Here is a 25,484-nt window from a genome sequence, read left to right as displayed (position 1 = left end):
CTCCTGACCCCTGGTGATCCACCTGTGTTGGCCTCCCAAAGTGCTGGGATTACAGGTGTGAGCCACCATGCCCGGCCTGTCATTTAGCTTTTGACAATCAGACGTGAGACCTGAATTTGGAACTGATTTAATGAGGAGGAGAGGCAAGACATATGCGTCTGTTTTGTTAGTGAAGACCCCACCAGAAGCAGTACAGCTCTGAGGCTGGCGGAGGGAGCGGTGGCTTCCCAATTTAGCAGAGGCAGCTTGCTGATTGTGGCAGGAACAGCAGTTCCCTTGGCGACAAGCTTTGTGATGTGTCTCCAAGAGTTGTTCCTGGATACTGAGTCTAGCAGCTATATTGTTGGCCCTCTTAATGATCTTGTAATTCATTTTATACTCAAAAATGTCTCCTACTGCTTAGCGTAGCTCGATTGGACTCTGTTCTCTGCAACTGAAACTTGACTGGTACTTGCAGTCTTCCTTATCTGAGTGACAACGCCATTCTTCATGGGTGTGGATATAACTTGTACACTTTAAATGTGTGTGGCTTATTGTCTCTTATACCTCAACAGAGCTGTTTAAAATATAATTGATTTTGAGTTCATTTTATATATAATGTGAGGTATAGCTCGAAGTTCAGTTTATACATATAAATATCCAGTTATTCTAGCACAATTTGTTGGAAAGACCATCCTTTCTTCACTAAACTGTCTTCACACCTTAGTAAAAAAATCAGTTGTCAGGCCAGGCATGGTGGCTCACACCTGTAATCCCAGCACTTTGGGAGGCTGAGGTAGGCAGATCACTTGAGCTCAGGAGTTTGAGACCAACCTGGGCAACAGGGAGAAACCCTGTCTCTAGCAAAAATACAAAAATTAGCTGGGTGTGGTGATATGAGTCTGTAGTCCTAGCTACTTGGGAGGCTGAGGCGGGAGGTTGGCTTGAACCCAGGAGGTGAAGGTTGCAATGAGCCAAGATTGCACCACTGCACTCTAGCCTGGGCAACAGAGCCATATCCTGTCTCCAAAAAAAAAAAAAAAAAATTAAGTTGTCCATACATGTATAGATCTATTTCTGGAGTCTATTCTGTTTCATTGATCTATTTGTCTTTTTGCCAACACTACACTGTCTTGATTACTGTAGGTTTATAATACATCTTTAAAATTTATTTTATTATATTTTTTGTAGAGATGGGGTCTTGCTATATTGCCCCGGCTGTTCTGAAACTCCTAGCCACAATTGATCCTCCTGCCTCAGACTCCCAAAATGCTGGGATTACAGACATGAGCCATTGGGCCCTGCCTATAATACAACTTGAAATCAGATAGTGTTAGTCCTCCAACTTTGTTGTTCTTTAGACTGATAGATTCTTATTTCACGAGTTAAAATTTATTACTGTAATTATTTATTTTAATTGTTCTATATTTGGCCAATGGGGTCTCTTTGAGCTAGCTCCTGCATTCTTTTGAAATGGCCCCAAGATTCACTGAGCCCTTACTTTTTTGTCATGATCCAGGCTTATCTTGTATTTTCCCTGGCCCAGCCAAGGAGTCAGATATTTCCCCAAAGAGCCCTAATTCTCAGTGCAGTGTGATATTTAGAAATTGTGACCTTGGTGCTAGGTGTGCTAATGGCTACTGGGTGTCGTTGCTTGTAGGTCCTTTCTTTGTGTGTGTGTCTGTGTATCTGCACCACATGTAATTCTATTTTTCTCTCTATATTAAAAATCTTGCATTCACATCAATACCTTCAATTCCAATCTAATATCACAGGACTCATTCAAATCTTACCCCTTTTCATCCTTGTAAATCCACTGTTCAAAAGTGAGAAACGTGACTCTCATTATCCTCAATATAATACTTGCTTGTGGCTGGGTGCAGTGGCTCATGCCTGTAATGCCAGTACTTTGGGAGGCCGAGTCAGAAGGATTGCTTGAGGCCAGGAGTTCGAGATCAGCCTGGCCAACATGGCAAAGCCCTCTACTAAAAATACAAAAATTAGCTGGGCATGGTGGCATGTGTCTGTAGTCCCAGCTACTTGCAAGGCTGAGGCATGAGAATTGCTTGAACCCAGGATGCAGAGGTTGCAGTGAGCTGATATTGCAACGCTGTACTCCAGCCTGGGCGACAGAGTGAGACACTATCTCAAAAACAACAACAACAGCAAAACATTTGTTTGCTTAACCCTGGAATATAAAGAAAGTAGTTTTAGAATTTTCAACCCTGTATGAAAAACCAACTTGCTAATAGAGTTTAATATCTGCTGCAGTTCTTTTTTGTCTTTAGTCTGAGGGTATATAATCAAAATGCTCTCTTCAAACGTTACCTGTGACTGGAATACGTGTTTCTAAAGAAGATATACAAATGGCCAAAGAGCACACAAAAGATGCTCAATGTCACTATTCATTGGGAAATGTAAATCAAAACCACCAAGAGATACTGAGATACCACTCCATGCCACTAGGATGGCTACAATTTTTTAAAATGGAAAATAACAAGTGTTGGCGAGAGTGTAGAGAAATTGAAAGCCTCATATGTTGCTGGCGGGAATGTAAAATGGTGCCTCTGCCGAAAACAGTTTGGTGGTTCCTAAAGAAGTGAAACATGCATGGCTGGGCGTGGTGGCTCATGCTTGTAATCCCAGCGCTTTGTGAGGCCGAGGTGGGCGGATCACCTGAGGTCAGGAGTTTGAGACCAGCCTGGCCAATGTGGCAAAATCCCATCTCTATCAAAAATACAAAATTTAGCTGGGCATGGTGGTGCATGCCTGTAATCCCGGCTACTCGGGGGGCTGAGGTAGGAGAATTGCTTGAACCTGGGAGGCAGAGGTTGCAGTGAGCCGGGATTGTGCCACTGCACTCCAGAATGGGTGACACAGCAAGAATCCGTCTCAAAAAAAAAAAAAAAGAAAAAAAGAAGTGAAACATACAATTACCACATGCCCCAGCAGTTCCACTCCTACACCCCCATAAATTGAAAACAGGAGTTTAAACAAAATCTTGTACATGAATGTTCATAGCAGCACTATACACAATAGCCAAAAGGTAGAAACAACCCAAATGTCTATCAACAGATGAACAGATAAAATGTGGCATATCCACACCATGGACTATTTTCCAGTCATAGAAAGGAATGAAGAGCTTACACAGGCTACAGCATGGGTGGACCTTGAAAACATTACCCTGGGTGAGGCCAGACGTGGTGGCTCACGTCTGTAATCCCAACACTTTGGGAGGCCAAGGTGGGTGGATCACCTGAGGTCAGGAGTTCGAGACTAGCCTGGCCAACATGGGTTTTTAGTAGAAACTCCATCTCTACCAAAAATACAAAAATTAGCTGAGTGTTGTGGTGGGCGCCTGTAGCCCCAGCTACTTGGGAGGCTGAGGCAGAAGAATCACTTGAACCTGGGAGGTGGAGGTTGCAGTGAGCCAAGATTAACCTGAGTGACAGAGCGAGACTCCATCTCAAAAACAAACAAACAAACAAACAAAAAACACAAAAACACACACACACAAAACAAAAAGAACACATTACCCTGGATGAAAGAAGCTGGACACATATCTTGACCCACACTGTATGACTCCCTTTATACGAACTACAGAAGAGGCAAATCCATAGAGAGTCTGTGTCCATCAGGTGCTTGTAATCCCTTCCCTTCGGTCCTCCTCTAACCCCCATTTTCTGTCTCATCCCGTGCCGGCTTCATGCTGTGCCCTTGTGTCCAAGACTGGTGACCACGCAGATATTTCCATTCTTCAGACTGGAGTAGCTTCAACATCAACAAAACTCTCTCTAATACTGGTTACCTCCTATAGATTATTATCCTGAAAGATATGCTCATTCCACCAGCAGACAGGGGAGGAGGTGGAGGGACAAAATGGGCAAAGGGACAGACAGTTCCTTTTAGCCACAAGCTCCCCACTCTCAAAGGGTGGGGCTGCCCCTGCCCCATGTTTAGTGAGATTAGAGTGTGTGGTCCTGCTGGGCCACGTGAGAGGTGATCTCCTGGAATGCACTGAGCCAGTCGTAGGTCAGTTGCAATGAGATGGTTTCCTGATACGCATTGTGAGAAGCTGTCCCTGGTTCCTACGCTTTGCACAGTGGAGTCCTCTCTGCTCAGAAAACTTCCCTCTCCTTCCATGACAACATTAGCCTCATCACTGACCCAGCCATGCTGCCTTCTTCCTGAAGTCAGCCCTCTGAGGATTCTGGGGGAGGAGGTTGGTTGCCCCTGATACTCGATGGGAAGGGGATCCACTCCTAGCCAAAACTGGGGGTCACTGGGCTCTCCACCCACTAATTGTCCCAAACCTTCTCTTTGCAGAGGTTAGGGGTGAGCGGGTGGGGGTACACTTGGAACACTGTCAGCACTCTGATGAGGCTGTTGCTGTCTGGAGGCTGGGTGGATTCCACCAGTTCTCCAGTTCCCCCGCTGGTAAGAAGCTGTGGGGATATGTTCTCAGAGTAACTCAGGCTCTGGCTCCTGCTTCCCTCACCAAGTAACAGTACTCTGACTAGGTTCCTCCCCAGCTATAACATCTAAGTGCAGCAGCCTGTTGGCCAGTGCTGACCTGGGACTGGAATTTCACAGCCAGACACAATTGCCCGGCTGTTGCTCTGGGCACAATACCTGGGTCATGGTCTCCTTTTTTGGCATCTGGGGTCTGGCTGAGGGGCCTTGGCCACTGGCATCTTGGAATGTGTCCTCAATTTAGCTGCACACTGAGCAAGGCTTCCTAGCTGCATCCATTTTGCCTGGGCTTGTTCTCAAATCTCAATCAACAGGAAGTGCCATAGGTAGCACTGTTCCTGAGCTCCACAGGTGTGGAATAATATGCCCCCTGGCTGTCCGTCCCTTGCCTCTTCTCTCCTGGGTTCTGTTCTGTTAAATCCCTCCAGGAGAGGGTCCTTGGGAGCCCTAAGGAGTGATCCTAGATGTTTTCATTTCCGCTAGTAGACCTGAGCAGGGAAGCTGAAAACTAAAACTCATTTACTCCCAAGCTCTAAGCCTCTGTGCAACTTCTGATCCTGCCTGAGGCATGTCTGATGCTTCCAACGAAGTGATCTCTTGTCACCAGGATGCTGCCTGTACTAGTTTGCTAGGGCTGCCATAACAAAGTAGCACAGACTGGGAACCCTGAATCACAGAAATTTTCTTCTCACAGTTCTGGAGGCTGATGTCTGAGATCAAGGTGTTGGCGGGTTGGTTTGTTCTGAGACTTCTTTCGTTAGCTTTCAGATGGCCGCCTTCTTGTTATGTACACACACGCCTGTGTCCTACTCTCTTCTTATGAGGACACCAATCACCCTGGGTTAGGGCCCTCCCATATGCCCTCATTTCACCTTAATCACTTCTTTAAAGATCTTATCTTCAAACCCAGTCACATTCTGCGGCACTGCAGGGCAGGACTTCAATATGTGAATTCTGGGGAGACACAATTCAGTCATAACACTGCCCTAGGCTGGATGGCTCATTCCAGAAGACAAAATAATAAATGGACTCTAAATCAGAGGGAATGCCTGTCTGAGTAATTTCTGAATAGGTAGTTTTAGTGAACAATGTTTTTGGCTAAATATATCAGCAATGTCTCTTTCACTTGGGGCCATCCTGGACTAGAAAAAACAGCTATGCTTAGCGCTGCCGTTTCTTCCCTCTCCAGTGGGCACTCAATGCCCACAGTTCCGCAGGGCATGGTTCCTGAGCCAGTATCACCTCCTATCACTGCCTAGTGAGGGTCCCTGTAGGACTCTGTGCACAGGTCCATTGTCCCTCAGTTAGATCGATTGGCCACTCTTCCTGGGAAGGACCTGGGCCTCTGGAGATGTCTACCCCCAACCCCAGGTAGGGTTCCTTCCATCCCACCTACCACTCACCTCAAATGGAAGGAAATTTTTGTAAATACTAAATGTAACAGTGATGAAGTTGGAATATATTCCCCAAACATTTATTAATTGCCTCTACCCAGTTGTCTCTCTGTATTTGGAGCCTCTCTATACTTTTCCAGCGTTCTAATATGAATATTTTTGAAGACCCTTGACAAAGCCACGGGCCCTAAGCTCGGAGCCTGTAACGCATCACAGTTAGGGGCTCTCCCTGTCCTCCCTGTCCCTGGCTGTTCCCAGCTGCCCTCTGCAGGATGGGAGGTGGTGGCGGGGCAGGGGGCAGTGTTCAGTGTTGGCTGATGCTTTTGACAAGTTGCTGAGAGGTTTAGAGTTTCTAGTTTACTTGTTGACAAAATCTTTGTAGTATTACTGAGCTCTGGAAATAGCCTGTGTTCTCAGAAGTGGGCAGGATGGGGCCAGTGGGCAAGTGTGGGAATCTTTTCTAGCTTTGCACTCACTGTTCACAGGAAGAAAATATTCCCAACATATTTGCCTGACGTGAGCAGAATTTATGCTTCCCTCTTCAAGGGAAAGCACCCTTTAAGAAGTGCACTTCCTGGGCACATCCAAGGTTTCCCTGAACACTTCTTTTTTTTTTTTTTGAGATGGAGTTTCACTCTTATTACCCAGGTTGGAATGCAGTGGTAAGATCTTGGCTCACTGCAACCTGTCTCCCAGATTCAAGTGATTCTTCTGCCTCAGCCTCCTGAGTAGCTGGGACTACAGGGGTGCACCACCACTCCCAGTTAATTTTTGTATTTTTAGTAGAGATGGGGTTTCACCATGTTGGCCGGGCTGGTCTCAAACTCCTGTCTTCACATGATCCACCTGCCTTGGCCTCCCAAAGTGCTAGGATTACAGGCGTGTGCCACTGCACCCGGCCTGAACACTTCTATTATCCAAATTACTCTTGAATAATCTTCACCCCAGGCAATCTTCTCTGTCTACTCCTAAAGCAGCCTCTTGGCCTGGCAAAGCTCTCAGGGTAGGAGTGGGGGTGGGGGCGAGGTGGGGGAGTGAGGTGGGCTGTTTTCTCCCTCTCCCTCTCTGCTAAGCCACCTGGTGGTGTGCAGTCACTCTGACGCTCTGAGTCTGTACATTCCTGGCCCTACTGGGTGTCCATATTCTCTGGCCAGGGTGCAATGCTCGATTTTAGTCATTTGCTCAGAGTCCAGTAATCCACACATCCCAGCGTTCCCTGATTTCTTACAGAGTGCATTCTCTGAGCTGCAGGTTTCTGGTAAGGTGTTGAGGCGTTCCTAAGTCAAGGAGTCCCCTTGAGTCTTTGACGTCGGACAGGGGCCCCCCTGGCATCCAGGGTTCCATCTCTTCACTGTCTCTCCTTTGCTCTCCTCTCTAGCCCAGATCCAGAACCCTTAGGAAGGAAGAACATTTCTACCTAGCTCTGCTTCGCCTTAGACCTCTTTCCTCGGGTAGCAAGAATCCCCAAAGTAAACATGATCCATCCTTAGTTTTTTACACCTCCTCCTAGGGTCTGCAGGCTGAAGCCTGTGGGATGTCCTCCGGCTTCTGTCTGATGATGTAAGCCAGCACACTGGGGATGTGACACTAATGGTAGTGGGAGATATGTTGTTTTTCTAGGGCTGCTATAACAAAGTACCACAAATTGGTGACTTAAAACAACAGGAATTTATTCTCTCCTAGTTCAAGGAGACTTGAAGTCTGAAATCAAGGTACTGGCAGGGCCATACTCCTTCTGAAGGCCCTAGTGAAGAATTATTCCTTGCCTCTTCTAGCTTCTGGTGGCTCCTGGAAATCTGTAGTGTTCCTTGGCTTGTATAAGTACCCCTGCAATCTCTGCCTCTGGTTTTGCATGGCCTTCTCCCCTGGGTATCTGTGCCTCTCTGTCCAAATTTCTCTCCACCTCCCGGGTTCAAGTGATTCTCGTGCCTCAGCCTCTCAAGTAGCTGGGACTACAAGTATATACCATCTTGCCCAGCTAATTTTTGTATTTTTAGTAGAGAGGGGGTTTCACTATGTTGGCCAGCCTGGTCTTGAACTCCTGAGCTCAGGTGATCTGCCCACCTCAGACTCCCAATGTGCTGGATTACAGGTGTGAGCCACTGTGCCTGGCCAAAACACCGCCAGTCATTGGATTTAGGGGCCACCCTAATCCAGTTTGACCTCATCTTGACTTGATTACCTCTGCAAAGGGCATATTTCCAAATAAGGTCCCATTCACAGGCTTCTGGGTGAAGATGAATTTTGGGGGGCCACTATTCAACCCAGTAGAATTGGTAACACTCAAAAGAGGGTAAAGTTGTTTCCAATTAGTGCACTTACTCTTGTCAGTCTCACCGGGTCTGGAAACGCCACCACAGCAGTATCCCTCTGGTTCCATCACCCTTTTTGGAAACTCCAGTCACCCAGATATAGGGAGCTTTCTGTGCACAGACTGCAGGCACCCAACTCTACCAGACCAGCCTGGCATCCTCCCAGACCTGCTAACCCTAGTGACCTTCCCTCTGAGCCTAAGTGGTCTCAGTGAAAGCTCCCACTCCTCCCACTGTGGCAAAGCCCTGGCCACAGACTCGGCCACCACAGACCAAGGAGTGCCTATGTGCACAGCCCACTGACAGAGGCTTCGGCTTCCACAACGTGGAGCAGTACTGGGGAGCTGACGCCCCATGGGGATTTTGAGAGAAGATGAAAAGAAGCCAGCAGATAAGTGACTCGCCTTTCCTCCCCAACAACAGACTGTTTCAAATGCAGTAGGTTTCTCTGGCCTCTCTTGAGATGTCCTGTGAGAACGAGCAACCTGCTGTGTTTGTTGCAAGCTGTGACAAGCTCAGCAGCCCTTCCCCTGCTCTCTGTTCTCCCTCTTTTCCTGACCCATCTCTCCTTTTCTATCACTTCTGCTTCTCTTGGATTGTATATTTCAGTAAGACATTAGCGTGCAAGCTTTTGCCTCAGGCTGTGTTCTAGGCTAGGATACAACCTTCTCAGATATCGTAGTAGAATATTCCTAGATGTATTTAAAACAACACAAAAAACTCCGGCAACTTGAGAGCCACTGTCCAGCTTACTATACTCCTTTTTGGATCCAAAGGGAGACCTTTGTCTATGGTCCCATTAGCCTATTAGCAAAAGGTCTGGAGTGAAAAGGGTAAAAGCTTGTCTGGGAGAGGTCAAGAAGGGCCCTATAGAATTGGCTATTTTTCTCATTGACTCCATTGTGGATTATTTTACATACAGTAAACATACATTCAATCCATTTTGATAATTGTGCACACCTATGAAACCACAACCACAATCAAAATAGAAAACATCTCTATTACCCCCAAAAGATTCTTTGTGTCACTTTGCACCAGGTCTCCCAGCCCCAGGGACCAACGATATTTTTGTCACTGTAGATTGGTTTTCATTCACACAAATGAAGTCATGCCATATGTATGCTTGCGTGCCTGGCTTCTTCCACTCAGCATCATTTTGACATTCATCCATGTTGTTGTGTGTATTAGAAGTTTGCTCTTTCATGTTGCTGAACAGTATTGCATTGTGTGGGTATATCTAATTATCAATCTATTCACCTGTTGATGGGTCCACACCCTCACCCTGATTTTGGCTATTACAAATAAATCTGCTATAAACATTTGTGTACAAGTCTTTGTGTGGACATAGCTTTTCATTTCTCTTTGATAAATACCTAGTGGAATGTCCGGGTCTTACTGGAGGTAGGTGCATGGTTAACTTTTTACAAAACCACCAAACTTTTACAAAGCAGCTGTACCATTTCCACAAGCAATGGTTGGATGTCTAATTACTCCACATCCTCATCAACACTTGGTACTGGTAAATTTTAAAATTTTAGCCATTTTAATCAATGGTAATGGTATCACATGGTGGTTTTAAGTTACAGATACCTGATGACAAATAATATTGGCATTTTTTCATGTGCTTATTGGCCATTTTTATACATCCTTGTGTGTCTGTTCAAATAGATGGCCCATTTAAAAACAAAGGGTTATCTGTCTTCTTATGAAGATGTAACAGTTTTCTATGTTGTGACTATTTTCTCCCATTTTCTGGTTTGTCTGTTTTCTTGTTTTTTTTTTGTTTGTTTTCATTTTTTGTTTTTTGTTTTGAGACAGAGTCTTGCTCTGTTGACCGGGCTTGAGTGCAGTGGCGCGATCTCGGCTCACTGCAACCTCTGTCATCCAAGTTCGAGCAATTCTCCTACCTCAGTCTCCCAAGAAGCTGGGATTACAGGCATGTACCAGCATACCCAGCTAATTTTGTATTTTTAGTTTCACCATGTTGGCCAGGCTGGTCTTGAACTCCCAACCTCAGGCGATCCAACCACCCCAGCTTCCCAAAGTGAAAAGATTACAGGCGTGAGCCACCGCATCTGGCCTGTCTCTTTGTTTTCGTAATGGTGTCTTTCAATGAGGAAGAGTTTTAAATGTTAATAAAGTCCAATTTATCAAGTTAGTACAAAAATTCCATGCTTTTACTTGTTCTATATAGGAGATCCTTGCCTTCTAGCAAGTCACAAAGACTTTCCTCTGTTTTCTTCCAAGAATTTTAATAGTAATTTTAGCTTTTGTATTTAGTTCCATGAAGGTCTGTGATTCAATTAGAGTTAACTTCTGATTGATGTCCATTTTTTTTCCATATGGGTACCCTAACCCTAACTTATGTGGATATATAATAAACATCTCAAATATCAAATGTCCAAAATTAAACTCCAATTTTCATTCCTCTCTATCTCTAATAAGCCACTTAATCCTTCCACAAGTCCTGCTGCAGCCACTGCTCCCTCTCTGACCTCACCCCCTAGTACCAACCCCACTCTGCTCAAGGTCCCCACGGTCTCCTGCTGTGCTTCAAGCCCACCAGGCCCTCTGACCTCAGGGCCTGTGCACTACACACCATTCCCCCAGGAATTTGCCTGGCTCGCTTTCTGACTTCTTCGTATTTTGCCCAAATGCCCATTTTCAGTGAGATCGTCACTGATACCCTTATTGGTAACAGCAATATCCACACCTAGTATAACCTATTTCCTTTCACGTTTATTTTTTTAACATAGCACTTATTATTTTCCTAGACACAATATGGTTGACTCATTTAAAAACAGATTGTCTTCCATAAGTAGTACACAAGCTCCACAAGAGCAGGGATTTGGGTCTGTTTTATTCTTGACTGTCTCCCTAGCCCCAAGAGCAGTGCCTAACCTAGCTGGTATTCAATAAACATGCACTGAATGAACGAACAGTTCTGATTCTTCGGTGGTTCCTGCTCTAGACCTCCTGTAAACATCCTGAGCTTTGGGGCCTGGCTACATCTAGCCTGGGAGGCGGAGATGGACCCACCCGGGTCTGAAGTGGCAGAGAAGCATCTAATGGGGCAGGATCCTCCCGCTAGGGGCTGCCTGTCACCCAGAGACTGACCTTCCTCCTCCAGGTCTCATTAAAACACTCTGTTAGACCAAGTGGGGCTACATGCCACTGTCCCTGTTCTCCCCAATATTTCTTACAGGAGATCATTATGGGGAAACACCCTGAATAACTCAAATAATAAAGCTTTCTATGCAAAAACTGCAGGGGAGACTGGGTTTTAGGATGTGATTGGTGGTGGGGTTTGTTTACCCATTTACTTTTCTGTGACCCTTGTAATGTGAGGTGTGGAGCCAAAAATTAACTTGTTATGAGAAAGAAAGTAGTATTCCTTCCACACCCGAGTTTGGGATTTGAGAGACATTGTCTTTAGGAGCTTGGGGAATTACCTGTGTGCAGTCTGGGGCTCAGCAGAACGAAGCTTGGCTTGACCTTCTCTTCAGGCTGTGTCCTCACCAGGTTCTTCAACTTTTCATGACGTCATCTCTCCTGTCTAGGGCCAGCTTCACAGAAGTGTGACTTGTGCAGTCTCACAGGGCCCCACGCGTAGAAAGGAGCTTCGGTTGGTTTAATGCTCTATTGTCACCATCTTGATTCCTAACTTTTGAATAAGGAACTCTGTATTTTTATTTTACCCTGGATCTCACAACTCATGCAGCTAGTCCTGACCCTGCCTCTCGCTCAGCACCTTTAAGCACACAGCACTGAAGCCCAGAACAGTTATTCATATGCATTCATATGCTTTCCTGAACTCACTGATGCTGAAGAGTTTGCAGAGCTTGCTCAGCGATAATAGGTCTGACCACCCATCGGGCCCTCCAAAACCCACTCAGCTAACAAGCTGAGATGTGTCCCCAAAGGGTATCATCTAGATGTGTCCCCAAAGGGTATCATCTTGGCTCCCTGTAGAACTGATTTCCCATGCTTACTATGGCCTGAAGCGCCCTGCTCTGCAAGAGGACATCATAAGAAACTGCCCTGAAAAGTTACTGTGGTCCATCCAAAGGCATTCACTGAGGACCCTTTTGAAGGCATTACATGTACGTGAGAAATTTCTCTCTGATCTCAGCACATAGAATGCTTAGCCTTCTCCTGAGCAGTTGTATTCTCTTTTCAGAAAAAAAGTACTAGCGGCTGGGCACAGTGGCTCACGGCTGTAATCCCAGCACTTTGGGAGGCCAAGGTGGGTGGATCACTTGAAGCCAGGAGTTTGAGACCAGACTGGGCAACATGGTGAAACCCCTGTCTCTACTAAAAATACAAAAATTAGCCGGGCATGGTGGCGCATGCCTGTAGTCTGAGATACTGGGTGGCTGGGGCACAAGAATCACTTAAATCCAGGAGGCGGAGGCTGCAGTGAGCCGAGATCGTGTCACTGCACTCCAGACTGGGTGACAGAGCAGAACTCTGTCTCAAAAAAAAAAAAAAAAAGAAAAAAGAAAAAAATTAGGGACACTGTGAGCCACACAGCTCACTGCTGCCTTCATTATCCTGCTATTAGGAAACTAAGAACCAGCTCTGCTAGCACTGCCAGTAAGCACAGAGCCCGTAGAGCACACATTTTGGTTAGAGTCTCCATTTGTGGCTCCGCTTTCTCTTTCCTGTCCTCATTTCCCTTTTGCCTCTGTTTTCTCATACACTTGTCTAAAGCTTTATCTTTGGATAGAGTCTTGCTCTGTCGCCCAGTCTGGAGGGCAGTGGTGTGATATTGGCTAACTGCAATCTCCACCTCTTGGGCTCAAGTGATCCTCCCACCTCAGCCTCCTGAGTAGCTGGGACTACAGGTGCGCACCGCCATGCCCAGCTATTATGTTGCCCAGGCTGGTCTCAAACTCCTGAGCTCAAGTGATCCGCCTACCTTGACCTCCCAAAGTGTTGGGATTACAGGTGTGAACCACCACACCCAGCCTGTATATATTTTCGTAAGTCATCTCATACCCTTTCTAGAAAAAATAATCAGTCAAAAATTATTAATACTAACATAAATCAAATCCTGCAGAATTAAGCCTCTCTTCCCATAAAATCCCTATAACATAAAAAGATGTTTCAAGACTTGCTTACTTAAACTGAATTGCCCACAACAGAATTCTGGCACAACAGTGACTGGAGTCATGGGATTTGCTCTGCAGGGGCCTGAGCCTGGTGTTGAAATGCTTCCAGGCAGGCAAGACCCCGTGACACCCTAAAGTCAGCTGCTCAGGGCTCTTGGAGAGGAGATCACTACCACCCTCTTCCTCTTTCTTAAAAGCAAAACAAACCCAAATCAACTCACTGGCCACTGGACAGATAAATGCTCCATGGCCTTTTCTGATACCCAAACACAGCACAATTAGTCTAGCAGGTGGATTCTGCCTCACTGCTCCAGCTCTGCAGGAAAGAGCAGGGTACAGTGAGCAAGTCACAAAGTTAACTTGCTATACCTGTGGCTGATCATTTAACATAAAGCATGAAGGATGGGCTAGGTGCAGTGGCTCACGCCTGTAATCTCAGCACTTTGGGAGGCCAAGGTGGGTGGATCATCTGAGGTCAGGAGTTCCAGACTGGCCTGGCCAACATGGAAACCCTGTCTCTACTAAAAATACAAAAATTGGCCAGGCATGGTGGTGTATCCCTGTAGTCCCAGCTACTCCGGAGGCTAAGGCAGGAGAATTGCTTGAATTCAGGAGGCGAAGGTTGCAGTGAACCATGATTGAGCCACTGCACTCCAGTTTGGGGAACAGAGAGAGACTCTGTCTCCAAAACAAAAACAAAAACAAAAACAAAAAACAAAAAACAAAAAACAAAACGCAGGAAGGATGGATGAGGATCAGGCATCACACTACTTATTTAATCATGATGTGTTAGGCAGCATGAAAGGGAGAGCAGGGCCTTCTCAATTTCAGACATTCTTGGACCATCCTCATGGTTTTTGTCATACCTGTTTACCACTTATATTTTCCACTTAATATTTATCTTTGAATCTACTAGCTATACTTTAATCTCACCCTAGGAAACAGTACCCATGAAATCAGGAATTCTATATGCTAGCTATGTTGGCCATATTGGGATTTGGGGAATTTAGAACCTGTTCTTTAAAAGTGTCTGCATATATATATGTATATACACATACATTATTGTAAACAGACATCACTGAATATCATAAATGTAATTGACCAAAAAAATGAATAAAATTAGCAAACACTTATATATTGATTCTACCTTCTTAATTAAGTAATGGAAGTAGGTTAGCTGGTTTTTTATCTGCTTCAAGCATCATTTACTTAGAGATTTTTGTTTTAAGTTGAATAATGTTTCCTTCTGAGGTCCTCTCTTCTAAATCTCATGAGTAAATGGGGATTAGGTAGTTACGCTAAGTTAAAGTGCTATTTTTCAAAGAATAAAGAATAGCTAATGTATGCAGATCCAGAAAAAAATTGGGTTTGGGAAAACCAAATAATCATAGGGTAGAGCCTTTTACACCATTCCAGTTTCTGTTTCTAGGTTTCTTCTGATAAAATTGAGCCTTTAAAACAAATATATTTACTAATATCAACAGGGCAATGTTTGTAATGCCCTTTAGAAACAATGCTGGCAGAGGGCCGAGTGCAGTGGCTGACGCCTGTAATCCCAGCACTTTGGGAGGCCGAGGTGGGTGGATCACCTGAGGTCGGGAGTTCGAGACCAGCCTGACCAACGTGGAGAAACCCCGTCTCTACTAAAAATACAAAAAATTATCCGGGCATGGTGGCGCACACCTGTAATCCCAGCTACTTGAGAGGCTGAGGCAGAAGAATTGCTTGAACCCACGAGGCGGAGGTTGCAGTGAGCAGAGATCGCACCATTGCACTCCAGCCTGGGCAACAAGAGTGGAACTCCATCTCAAAAAACAAAGAAAAAGAAAAAAAGAAACACTGCTGGCTGTTGTATTATGTTCTGTATTTATTTTTAAAATAGTACTTGTTCGTTCAGTTTACCAAGCACCAGTAAAGTTTTATTCATAAAATAACAGCAAATGTTGCGGCCTGAGGGAAACCACTCCAAAGTGGGCTGGAAGGAATCCCTGTGGCGTTAAGAATGCTGATGGAGAAGGGTGGGGAACCTTACAGAAAGAAGCTGGCGAGAATATCTTCAGGCTGTGTTTTCACACCACACTAGGCACACAGGGAGAAGAAGGGGGAAGAGGATCTCTATGTAAGGTTTGGAAAATGGGGTTGGTGGTGTTTTGTCATGGCACAACTCAAGATACGAAGGCAAAAGAGAAAAAAAATAGAAAAATAATTTTTCTGCAAGATCACTAAAAAGCTTATTTATCAGCAACAAAACAAGGATAGGAGGTATAGTCAGGCTTTACCTGGAGACCTGGGTGGTGTTAGAGCTGAGCTCTAGGGCTAGCCCACAGAAGTTTGTAAAGTGACGCTAATTATTTAATTGGGCATGAGAAGCAGAAAGAACACATTACAGATTTCTGAGAGATACTGCATTTAGCCAGCTAGAAGTTCTAATTCATGGCTTCAGGGTGAAGATTTGGTGAGATAAGGGCATTGTGGGAAGGCAGGACCACTCAGCACAAAGCCAGGAGCCAAGGTGAGGGCTGGAGAAGCCAGGCAAGGGTCTGGGGGCTCACCCTGGTGGCGATGGAGGTGGGGGCTGAGGTAGCAGCTTTCTCTGGCTTGAATCATAGCAGCCTACAGAAAATGGCAAAAGAAGGGAAATTGGAAATTTTAAGGGATTTGCCAGTTTTTTGTGAACTGTTATGGTGGAAGCAGGGGCTATACGGTAGAGCTAAGAGAGAGATGCCCCTGACCCAGGTGACCAAGGGAGATTAGAAGGCAATGGGGCTTCCACAGAAATTGTTACAGTAGTTAGGCAGATATGAGCAGGGCAGGAGAGGACCTCTGCCCGCACCAGGAATGTCAGGTGACCATCAGGCGACGGTCAAGCGGTTGTTAGGCTGTCTCTCTAAAATAATAATTGGTCGCAGCGCCAGAGAAAGGTTGTCTCCCAATAGATAGAAATACCTGAAATTGGTGATTAGCAACTTACTAATAAGATATCAGGAGTTGGGTGACTGGACTCAAGCATACCCACTAATAGGCAAAATGGCGGAGTTTAACTGGTATATAACCTTCCTCCAGCAGCACTGCGCTGTTAAGAACGCCTCAAGTGAGCATGCGTACAACCTCAGTAACCATACTGCACATGCGCCCCCTGTCAGGTGCTGGCCGACCACCACACATGCGGACAGCCCAACCCAAGGGAAAGATTGGGGAGAAGAGATGAAACCCCCCAGAAGCATACCAACGTATAAAACCCAAAGGCAAAGGTCAAACAGCACACTTGACTCTCTCAAGTTGTCCGCTTGGCCCTCTTCCAAGTGTATTTTACTTTCTTTCATTCTCGCCATAAAACTTTTTAATAAACTTTCACTCCTGCTGTAAAACTTGCCTTGGCCTCTCACTCTACCTTATGCCCCCTTGGGCTAATTCTTTCTTTTGAGGAGGCAAGAACTGAGGTTGTTGCAGACCCCTATGGATTCACTGCTGGTAACAATTTGACAATTAAAAAATAAATTTAGGGGAAGGGCATGGTGGCTCACACCGGTAATCCCTCACGCCGGTAATCTCTGCACTTTGGGAGGCCAAGGCAGGTGGATCACTTGAGGTCAGGAGTTCAGGACCAGCCTGGCCAACATGGCAAAACCCCGTCTCTACTAAAAATACAAAAATTAGCCGGGCGTGGTGGCATACGCCTACAGTCCCAGCTACTCGGAGGCTGAGGCAGGAGAATGGCTTGAACCCGGGAGATGGAGGTTGCAGTGAGCTTAGATTGTGCCACTGTACTCCAGCCTGGGTGACAGACTGAGACTCTGTTTCAAAAAACTAATAAATAAATAAATATAGGCCAGGTGTGGTGGCTCATGCCTGTAATCCCAGCACTTTGGGAGGATGAAATCGGAGGATTACTTGATGCTAGGAGTTCAAGACCAGCTTGGGCAAAAAAGCAAAATCCTATCTCTAAACACAAAATTTTAAAAATTGAGAGGACGCTTCAAAGAGCCCCTTTGTCCACAGGTGAACTACATTTGGTGAACTAAAGACCGGGAAGAAAGAGTCTAGACATTACAGCCTCCATGGACCCCTCCCCCTCCTCTTCCTCACAGTGATCACAGGAACCTAACAATGTGACATGTTCGTGGTGTGATGGAAAGTTCCTTAAAGCACAATTCAGCAGTCATGCGCTTGGGGTGGCAAATACAGAACTTGCACGTGTGTATGTGCGTGCAAGAAAGAAAGTTCATCCTGACATTAATTGTGTTAGTAAATTGCTAGAAAAACCCAAGTGTCCATCAATAAGGGAGAGGTTAAATTCATTATAAGACACTTAGGCACCGGGATACTATTCAGCTGTTAAAACGACCAAGATAGATCTCTGTATCACAGTTGGGTCAGGATATCAGAAGAGCCTCTGCGTATTCCATTTAGGAGGCTTTTACTGTAGGCAGTTATTGGAAAGGCTGAAAGAGTGGAGGTCAGGGAAGCTGCTGCTGGTGACCTCAGCCTGAAGGACCAATGTGAGAGGTTCACACAGGTTATAGAAGTGAACTGGGGCCTGCTCACCCAGTGCAGTAAAACCAGATACTCACACTGAGGTTTTTGCAGTGATAGAAAAGAAGGCATTTACTGCAGGGTGCCAAGCAAGGGAAACAGTCAGTTTATGCTTAAGTCTCTAACTCCTTGATGGCTTGCAGGTAAGGTTTTTAAGGGCAGGGGTAAATGTCAGGAAAACAGAAGCTACAGGCAAATCATAATCAATACATGGAGGCTCCACATTGGTTTTGGCCAAAAAGGGTGAGATATATTGAAGCAAGGGGCTTACATATCATAGGTACATTTAAACATCTTCTGGTTTGCAATTGGCTAAGGAAGAGAAGCTTTGTTTAAAAATGTGAAGTCAGTAGTTAACTGGTTAGGGGGAGTGACTTTCTCCAAGCCCTTCAGGAAATAACTTTGAACAAAGGACAATAAAGTTTAGTCCTCACTTCCCCCTTATCTGGGGTCTATCTGCCATGTCCCTGATCTGTTTGGGGGGTCCTCAGTCGGGGGCCCAAGCCTCTGAAAGACAACTCAGGGACATACTCAAAGATACCATCTTTAATTTCTATAGGGAAAGCAAACATCTCTGGGACTCCAACTTCTTTAGCTATTGTTTTAGGCTACTATCATCTTCTTGTTTAACAAGTTATTTATTTACTTCTCAGGGTTAGCTAGGTGCCTGGAATTGCCCCTAAAGGAACTTAAGATTTATTTCCATGGTTAGGGTCCACAGGCCTCTAAAAAAAGGAAGGGTCCTTGCTTCATCTCACACAAGGTTGTGGCGGGCCGCTGCAACCTCTTGTTTCCCACCTGCCTGAGGGGAGCGGCCTCCGGAGAAGAATGGCCTCTCTCCTTCCTTCTTGCAGATATTGAGCAGGAAACGTTTGCAAGCCAACTTGAACATGGAACCACGAGGTGAAAGGGACTCTGGGAAATGTAGTTCCGGCATCTCCCCTGGGAGCCTGCAGAGTGGGTACCGGTGATGGACAGTTAACTGCAGACTGCCCGTGCAGCCTGAGCATGCTGCCAGGAAAAGGGATGAATGCCCACCAGACTTCACAGCGATGACCTCTTGGGAGGGGTATTTCAAATGGGAAGGGAGAAGACGCTATGAAGAGAGAGAGCTATCACTTCTTTATTTTTAAGCAGCTTTGTCAGGATATATTTGAATACCATACCATTCACCCACATGAAGTGTGCAGTGAAGTTTTTTCAGTATGTTCACAGGCTTTTGCAACTACCACCAGAGCGTTCACTTTTAATTACGTAGTTTTCTGTGTTGTTTAAAACTATGATTACAAACCTTCATTACTCAATAAATATGATAGAGCCAGGCTGTAACCAAACTTGGTGATTTTGCTGGAGTATTTAAAATAGGGTTGCCAGATAAAATATAGAACGTTCAGTTAACTGTGAATGTCAGATAAACAGTGAATAGTTTTCTAGTGTCAATGTGTCTCAAATATTGCATAGGACTTATACTAAAATTATACATTGTTTATCTGAAATTCAAATTTAACTGAGTGTTCTGTTTTTGTTTTTTGCTGAATCTGGCAACTTAAATGTTAAGCATACACGGACCATATGACCCAACCATTCCACTTCTAAGAGTTTACTACAGAGAACGGAAAACATATGTCCACACCAAATCTGTATGCAAATGTTTATAGCAGCTTTATTAATAAGAGCCCAAAAGTAGGAACGACCTGTCAACAAGTGAGTAATGAACAAACTATGACATCTAAACATAGGAGTACTACTCGGCAATAAAAATTAATGAACTATTGATACATGGTAATAACATGCAGGAATCTCAGAAACATTCCACTGAGTGAAAGAAGCCAGACTCAAACTGTGAACTTCTAGAACAGGCAACATTCATCTACAGCAAGAGAAAGCGGACCAGCGAGCGCTATGGAGCAGAGACTGGGGGACTGCTTGCAAAGAGGCAAGAGAAAACTTTCTTGGGTGATGGAATTGCCCTATATCTTGAGAGTGGCAGTGTTTACACAGGTGTATACAGTTGTCAAAACTCACTGAACCCCATTGGAAATAGGTGTATTTTACTGCTCATAAATTATACCTCAACAATAAGGGATTCAAAGAACACGGACATAAATTGTGCACCAAATAGCAGTGAATTAGTAGCATATGTTTAGAGCGCCAATCAGCATGTGCTTGGTAGTGGATTTGACAATCAGCAGTGTTATTTAGTTTAATAAATTGGAATAAAGATATGCTTCTTCTTTCGTCTTTCAGATTTTGTCACATTTGTCCAGAGCTGATAGTTTTATAGCTTAGATCCCACTAAATTTATTTGACTGAGAATTGTCCATACCAACAAAGAAAGGCTCACTTTGTTCAATGAGAAATCTCCCTTCAATCCACAAATTATGTATTAATTGTCTTCTTTGGGCTGGGCTTCATGCCAGGCTGTGGTCAGATTTACTGACGATTCATGCGGTTGATGGCTGAGCAGTGTGGGGAGGGGGAGACAGACATCAAACAAATAAGCATGTAAATGTCATGGGCATAAATGACAGCATCACATTACCAGACTTTGGAGTGCCTCATTCTTCCTCCTGCTCTCCTAAGGGAGAGCTCACGCAGGCCCTGCTATGCCAACTTCTACCTTCATCTGTGGGGGTGGAAGCTGAAAGTCACCATTATTCATGCCTCTCTTCCTAGCTTTCTTTGGGGCAGCCATACCCACAGCTCAGTGACTGCCTTTTCACGCACTCCCCAGCTTCTCTTGCAGCTTGAGGTAGCCCTTGTCATTTCTCCCAGGTGAGAGGGCAGGAGAAGTGACTTTCAACAAGGTAGTTACATGCTGCTTAACTCTTGTGCTCTTTCTCCCTCCTCCTGGAAGGTGGATGGTAAAAAGGGCCTGGAGCTTCAGCTGCCATTTTGGATTAGGTGGCATCCTTAAGGATGGATGTCATGTGCAAAGATGGCAGAGCAGAAGACAGAGGGAGTCTAGTTTCTGGTGTTCAAGAAACCAGAATGCCATCATTCTGGTTCTGGACTACTCACCTATGGACTCCATGATGGGAGAGAGAAAAAAAACCTCTGTAGCTCGAGCTTCTGTTATTTTGGGTGTCATTATTACATTCAGCCAAGCCTAACTGAGGCAGAGGGGTTCGGGCCTACCTGTTTGGCTGGTGAGTCTTTTTTTGTTTTTTTTTTGAGATGGAGCCTCACACTGTCTCTGGGGCTGGAGTGCAGTGGCGCGATCTCGGCTCACTGCAACCTTCGCCTCCTAGGTTCAAGCGATTCTCCTGCCTCAGCCTTCTGAGTAGCTGGGATTACAGGCACCCACCACCACGCCTGGCTAATTTTTTGTATTTTTTTTAGTAGAGATGGGGTTTCACTATATTGGCTGGGCTGGTCTCGAACGTCTTGGCTTCCCAAAGTGCTGGGATTACAGGCATGAGCCACCATGCCCAGCCTGGCTGGTGAGTCTTACACTATAAATTGAAGTTCTTGATGGCTGGGGGAGGTGAAATGGGAGAAGGCCTGGAGACGAGAGTGACTAATGAGAGAGGAAAAGAACTGATCCAAGTCCGGGTGGGGTGCGAAGGAGTCAAGGGTTGGGTGAGGAGAGGGATTTTTGGTGGGAGGTTGGAGACAAAGCATGGACAGCTTCAAGATGTGAGAAATACTGAAAAACGAGGGAAATGGGGCAAGAGGTCTTTAAAATGTGCTGCTCTCACCCAGGCTCCCCTGTTGGTGGCGTCCACAGCAAATGGGGCTGCACTCGGCCACAGCTGCAGCCATGCCTTAGGCCGGGCTTGGTATTTGCCAGCATACTGATGACATTTTCCCTATTACTGAAGGCCAGTGAGACCATAGCCCTGATCCCCAGCCCCAGCAGTGGGTTTCAGCTTAGGTGGGAGGCGCAGGGCAAGGACAAGAGGAGAGGAAGGGCCTATGTGGATTACCCAGGGAGTCCAGGGCAGAGCAGAAGACTTGTAAGGACAAGTCTTTTTTCACTTAGGTGCAAGTTTGTAAAAGAGTAAGCGTCGGCCGGGCGCGGTGGCTCAAGCCTGTAATCCCAGCACTTTGGGAGGCCGAGACGGGCGGATCACGAGGTCAGGAGTTCGAGACCATCCTGGCTAACACGGTGAAACCCCGTCTCTACTAAAAAATACAAAAAACTAGCTAGGCGAGGTGGCGGGCGCCTGTAGTCCCAGCTACTCGGGAGGCTGAGGCAGGAGAATGGTGTAAAAACCCGGGAGGCGGAGCTTGCAATGAGCTGAGATCTGGCCACTGCACTCCAGCCTGGGCGACACAGCGAGACTCCGTCTCAAAAAAAAAAAAAAAAAAGAGTAAGCGTCTACACAAAGAATTGCACGCAAATGTTTATAGCAGCTTTATTCACAAGTACCAAAAACTGAAACAACCCATGCTCATCAACAAATGGATGGATAAACAGATTAAATCCATAAAATGGCACACTACTAGCAATTAAAAAGAAATAGCAAACAACTGACACAAGGAACCAAATGAATGACTTTCAAAACAATCATTCCCAGTGAAAGCAGCCAGTCCAAAAGACTCCATGCTACATGATTCCTTTAATATGAAAGTTCTAGAAAATGCAGTCTAATCTATAGTAACAGAAAGGCAGGTCAGTGACTGCCCAAGGATGGAGGAAAGGAGCCTTGACTGCATGGGTCCTGAGGAAACTTTGGGAGCTGGATATCCTAGATCTTGAGGTTGGTGGGGCTTTCACAATCCACCAATTCCTCCAAACTCTACACATTACAATTTATGTAAATTATATCTCAGTCAAGTTTATTTAAAGAATAGAGTCTGTGGGGGGAAGTTAATTTAAAAATAATCACTGTTGCCAGGCAAAGTGGCTCACGTCTGTAATCCCGGCACTTTGGGAGGCCAAGGCAGGCGGATCACTTGAGGTCAGGAGTTCGAGACCAGCCTGACCAACATAGTGAAACCCTGTCTCTACTAAAAATACAAAAATTAGTGGGACGTGGTGCACACATCTATAATCTCAGCTACATGGGAGGCTGAGGCAGGAGAATTGCTTGAACCCGGGAGGCAGAGGTTGCAGTGAGCTGAGATCGTGCCATTGCACACCAGCCTGGGTGACAAGAGTGAAACTCTGTCTCAAAAAAAAAAAAAAAAAAAAAAAAAGTACTATTGGTGGAGAATGTTGGTAGGGATAGGAATAGGAAGAGACTATTATTTCTAAAGAACCCAGTTCTGCTTGAGAACCTACCCAAAAAGCAAGAGATGAAACTGTACTCTTGTCTGTTCTGTAGCTCAGAATGGAAAGGGTTTGCTAACTTTGATTCTCCTTACAACGTAATAAAAAGAAATACGATCCTTGTGTTTGGAAGAGATATGTAGCATATCTGTGGCAACAGTGGCCAAATCAAGTTTAATGAAACTCATGGTGAGAATGGCCTTGCTTTGCCTTCTTCTTCTTTTTTTTTTTTTTGAGGCAGAGTTTCGCTTTTGTTGCCCAGGCTGGAGTGCAATGGTTCCATCAATCTCATCTCACCACAACGTCTGCCTCCGGGTTCAGGCAATTCTCCTGCCTCAGCCTCCTGGGTAGCTGGGATTACAGGTGCCTGCCACCAAGCCCAGCTAATTTTTGTATTTTTAGTAGAGACAGGGTTTCACCATGTTGACTGGGCTGATCTTGAACTTCTGACTTCAGGTGATCCACCTGCCTCAGCCTCCCAAAGTGCTGGGATTATAGGCGAGAGCCACTGTGCCCAGCATGCCCTGTCTTCTTGCCTCTGACTTCGCCAGTCTATTAGCTCTTGTGGGACAAGCCCACAGCAGACACCTGGCCAAGATGGCAACCTGTGCCCTGGCCTGCTTCCACTCAGCATGGGAAGGAAGAGACCCTCGTTCTTAAGTAAGCAAGTATCCTACTCAGAAGCAGTGCAAAGACATGCTCTCCCTTCCCCACATCTTGCGGCTGGGGTCACTTGGCAGTACTGTGACACATTACTCTTCAACAAGGTGGCTTCCCTAACTGACCAAGTGTTTGAACCTGAAGTCGATAAAGTGTTAAAAGTTAGTGAAGAGACTGGAGGAAGAGAAGGAAGGAGAGAAGGGGCAAGGAAAAGAAAGAGTTATTTAAGAGATCAGAGTGGCTTTGAACGCAAATGTGTTTCCTAGATAACAATGCTGTGTCCAGGCTGCCCATGCAGGGTCAACTAGCATTGGTCACTTCAGTACAAATGCTGTAAGGGAAAATGGTGAGTCGAGAGACTGGAATAGTGGACCAAGTTCAGAATGAAGTTGCAGGGATAAGCTCTCTGACGTGATAGTTTCGCTAAGACTTGAAGGAGAAGTTTACTCAGTTGAGTGGGTGAAAGGGGGTTCTTGTGAAGGAATTATAAAGAGAAAACCACCCAGGCAGAGCCCTGAATGATTCCAGTCTTAAAGTGGCCAGGCAGGGGAGGAGGGCTTGGCAAAGGAGGCCATGAAGGAGTGTCCAAAGAGGGGACAGAGAACCAGGAGGGGGCAGAGTCACAGAAGTCAACAGAAGAGAGTGCCTCAAGAAGGAGGGTCTATTCACCTAAGAAAAATAACATAAAAGGAGACAATTCAAGAAATATATATATAAATATAAAGGAGGGTCCAGCAGGTGCGGTTCTTAGGTGCTGACAATGGAATTCACCTTTTGCTAGATAACCCAAAAGGAATGGGTTAGAGAATGTTGATTTCTCAGACAGACTCTCTGGAAGAACCAGGAACTAGGCCTCGTAAATTATACCTCAACAATGAACAACACCCACGTCCTCACAGAGCTGGTCTGGTGGAAGTGCCACTGCTGCTGCTGGCCTGGGCGTGAGCTGACCCCACTGTGGTGGGCATGGCCAGGCCTGCGGTACTCAAAGCCTTAAGTAGGTCAATGATGTCATAAGAAAAAGAACACAGACATCTGTAAGTGGGGCAACAAGGATAAGGATAGGGTAGAACAGAGTTGCCACTTAGCACAATTTCCAGGGACTCCACAGACCACAGTATGATTGTGCCCCTGGGATTGCATGAAATAGTGGCTCTGTGGGAGACACTTAAGTGCTGATGTGGTTCTCTCCTCTCCCTCCACCAAAATAGCATAAAAGGCAGTGAGCCCTGGTTCTGAACATCTCTGCCCTAGAAGATTCTTCATTTCTCATGGGCTTCTGTACTTAAAGAGTTTGGGTACAATTTCATAATAAACTAATGCAGCCATGGGGAGCCATATCCACCAACTCGTGTCCTTTTTTATGGCTTGTTTTCTGATTTCGAAGTGAAATGGATTGAAAGTAACTTAAGCCAAGTCCAAGTCTTCTTTCTTGCCACTCTTCACATGTGGTCAGCAGGGGCCTGGCCCATCTCCCTCACGGTTGCCAGGATGGATTCTGCAGCTTGCCTCCTTCATTGGGCCACCAGCTTCCAGATCCACCGTCTGCCATTGTATCTGGTTAGCAACGTGTAGGTCACATGCCTGTGCTGTAGCTGCAAGGGAGGCTGGGGACAAGATCTGGCTTCCATAGGTGGTTGAGACTCACACAGAATAAATGTTCAAAAGTACTGGGTGGATAAAAAGAATGGCAGATGTTCATTAGACAGGCCTCAGAAGATAATTATTCATTTCTGTCAGGTCTCACCTTTTCCTTTCAGGAACTGGATCTGGAGAGGATGACCCTCACCTTTCCTACTAC

At 45.6% G+C, this 25,484-nt stretch overlaps 2 protein-coding genes across 10 annotated transcripts in view; one reads left to right on the top strand and one right to left on the bottom strand.

Moving 5' to 3' along the window:
• Positions 1-24,615, bottom strand: part of GPNMB (glycoprotein nmb) — a 73,010-nt gene extending 48,395 nt beyond the window's left edge. The window contains exons 1-2 of one of the 2 annotated variants that reach the window (XM_050783133.1): positions 16,244-16,308; positions 11,611-11,822 (exon numbers count right to left, since the gene is read on the bottom strand). The gene's annotated coding sequence lies outside the window, so the exon portion shown is untranslated. Of the gene's footprint in view, positions 1-11,610; positions 11,823-16,243; positions 16,309-24,550 lie in introns of those variants that run through there. The other variant, XM_050783134.1, reaches the window with a different exon arrangement.
• Positions 1-25,484, top strand: part of TOMM7 (translocase of outer mitochondrial membrane 7) — a 540,985-nt gene that overhangs the window by 122,056 nt on the left and 393,445 nt on the right. The window contains exon 1 of one of the 8 annotated variants that reach the window (XM_050783164.1): positions 21,685-21,689. The exons of 6 other annotated variants lie outside the window; for them this stretch is intronic. The gene's annotated coding sequence lies outside the window, so the exon portion shown is untranslated. Of the gene's footprint in view, positions 1-21,684; positions 21,690-24,294; positions 24,299-25,484 lie in introns of those variants that run through there. One more of the 8 variants, XM_050783173.1, reaches the window with a different exon arrangement.

The sequence above is a fragment of the Macaca thibetana genome, chromosome 3 (genome assembly GCF_024542745.1).
Source record: "Macaca thibetana thibetana isolate TM-01 chromosome 3, ASM2454274v1, whole genome shotgun sequence".
NCBI classification, from domain to species: Eukaryota; Metazoa; Chordata; class Mammalia; order Primates; family Cercopithecidae; genus Macaca; species Macaca thibetana.
The sequence above is the reverse complement of the archived record's forward strand: the minus strand, read 5'-3'. Positions and strand labels throughout refer to the sequence as shown.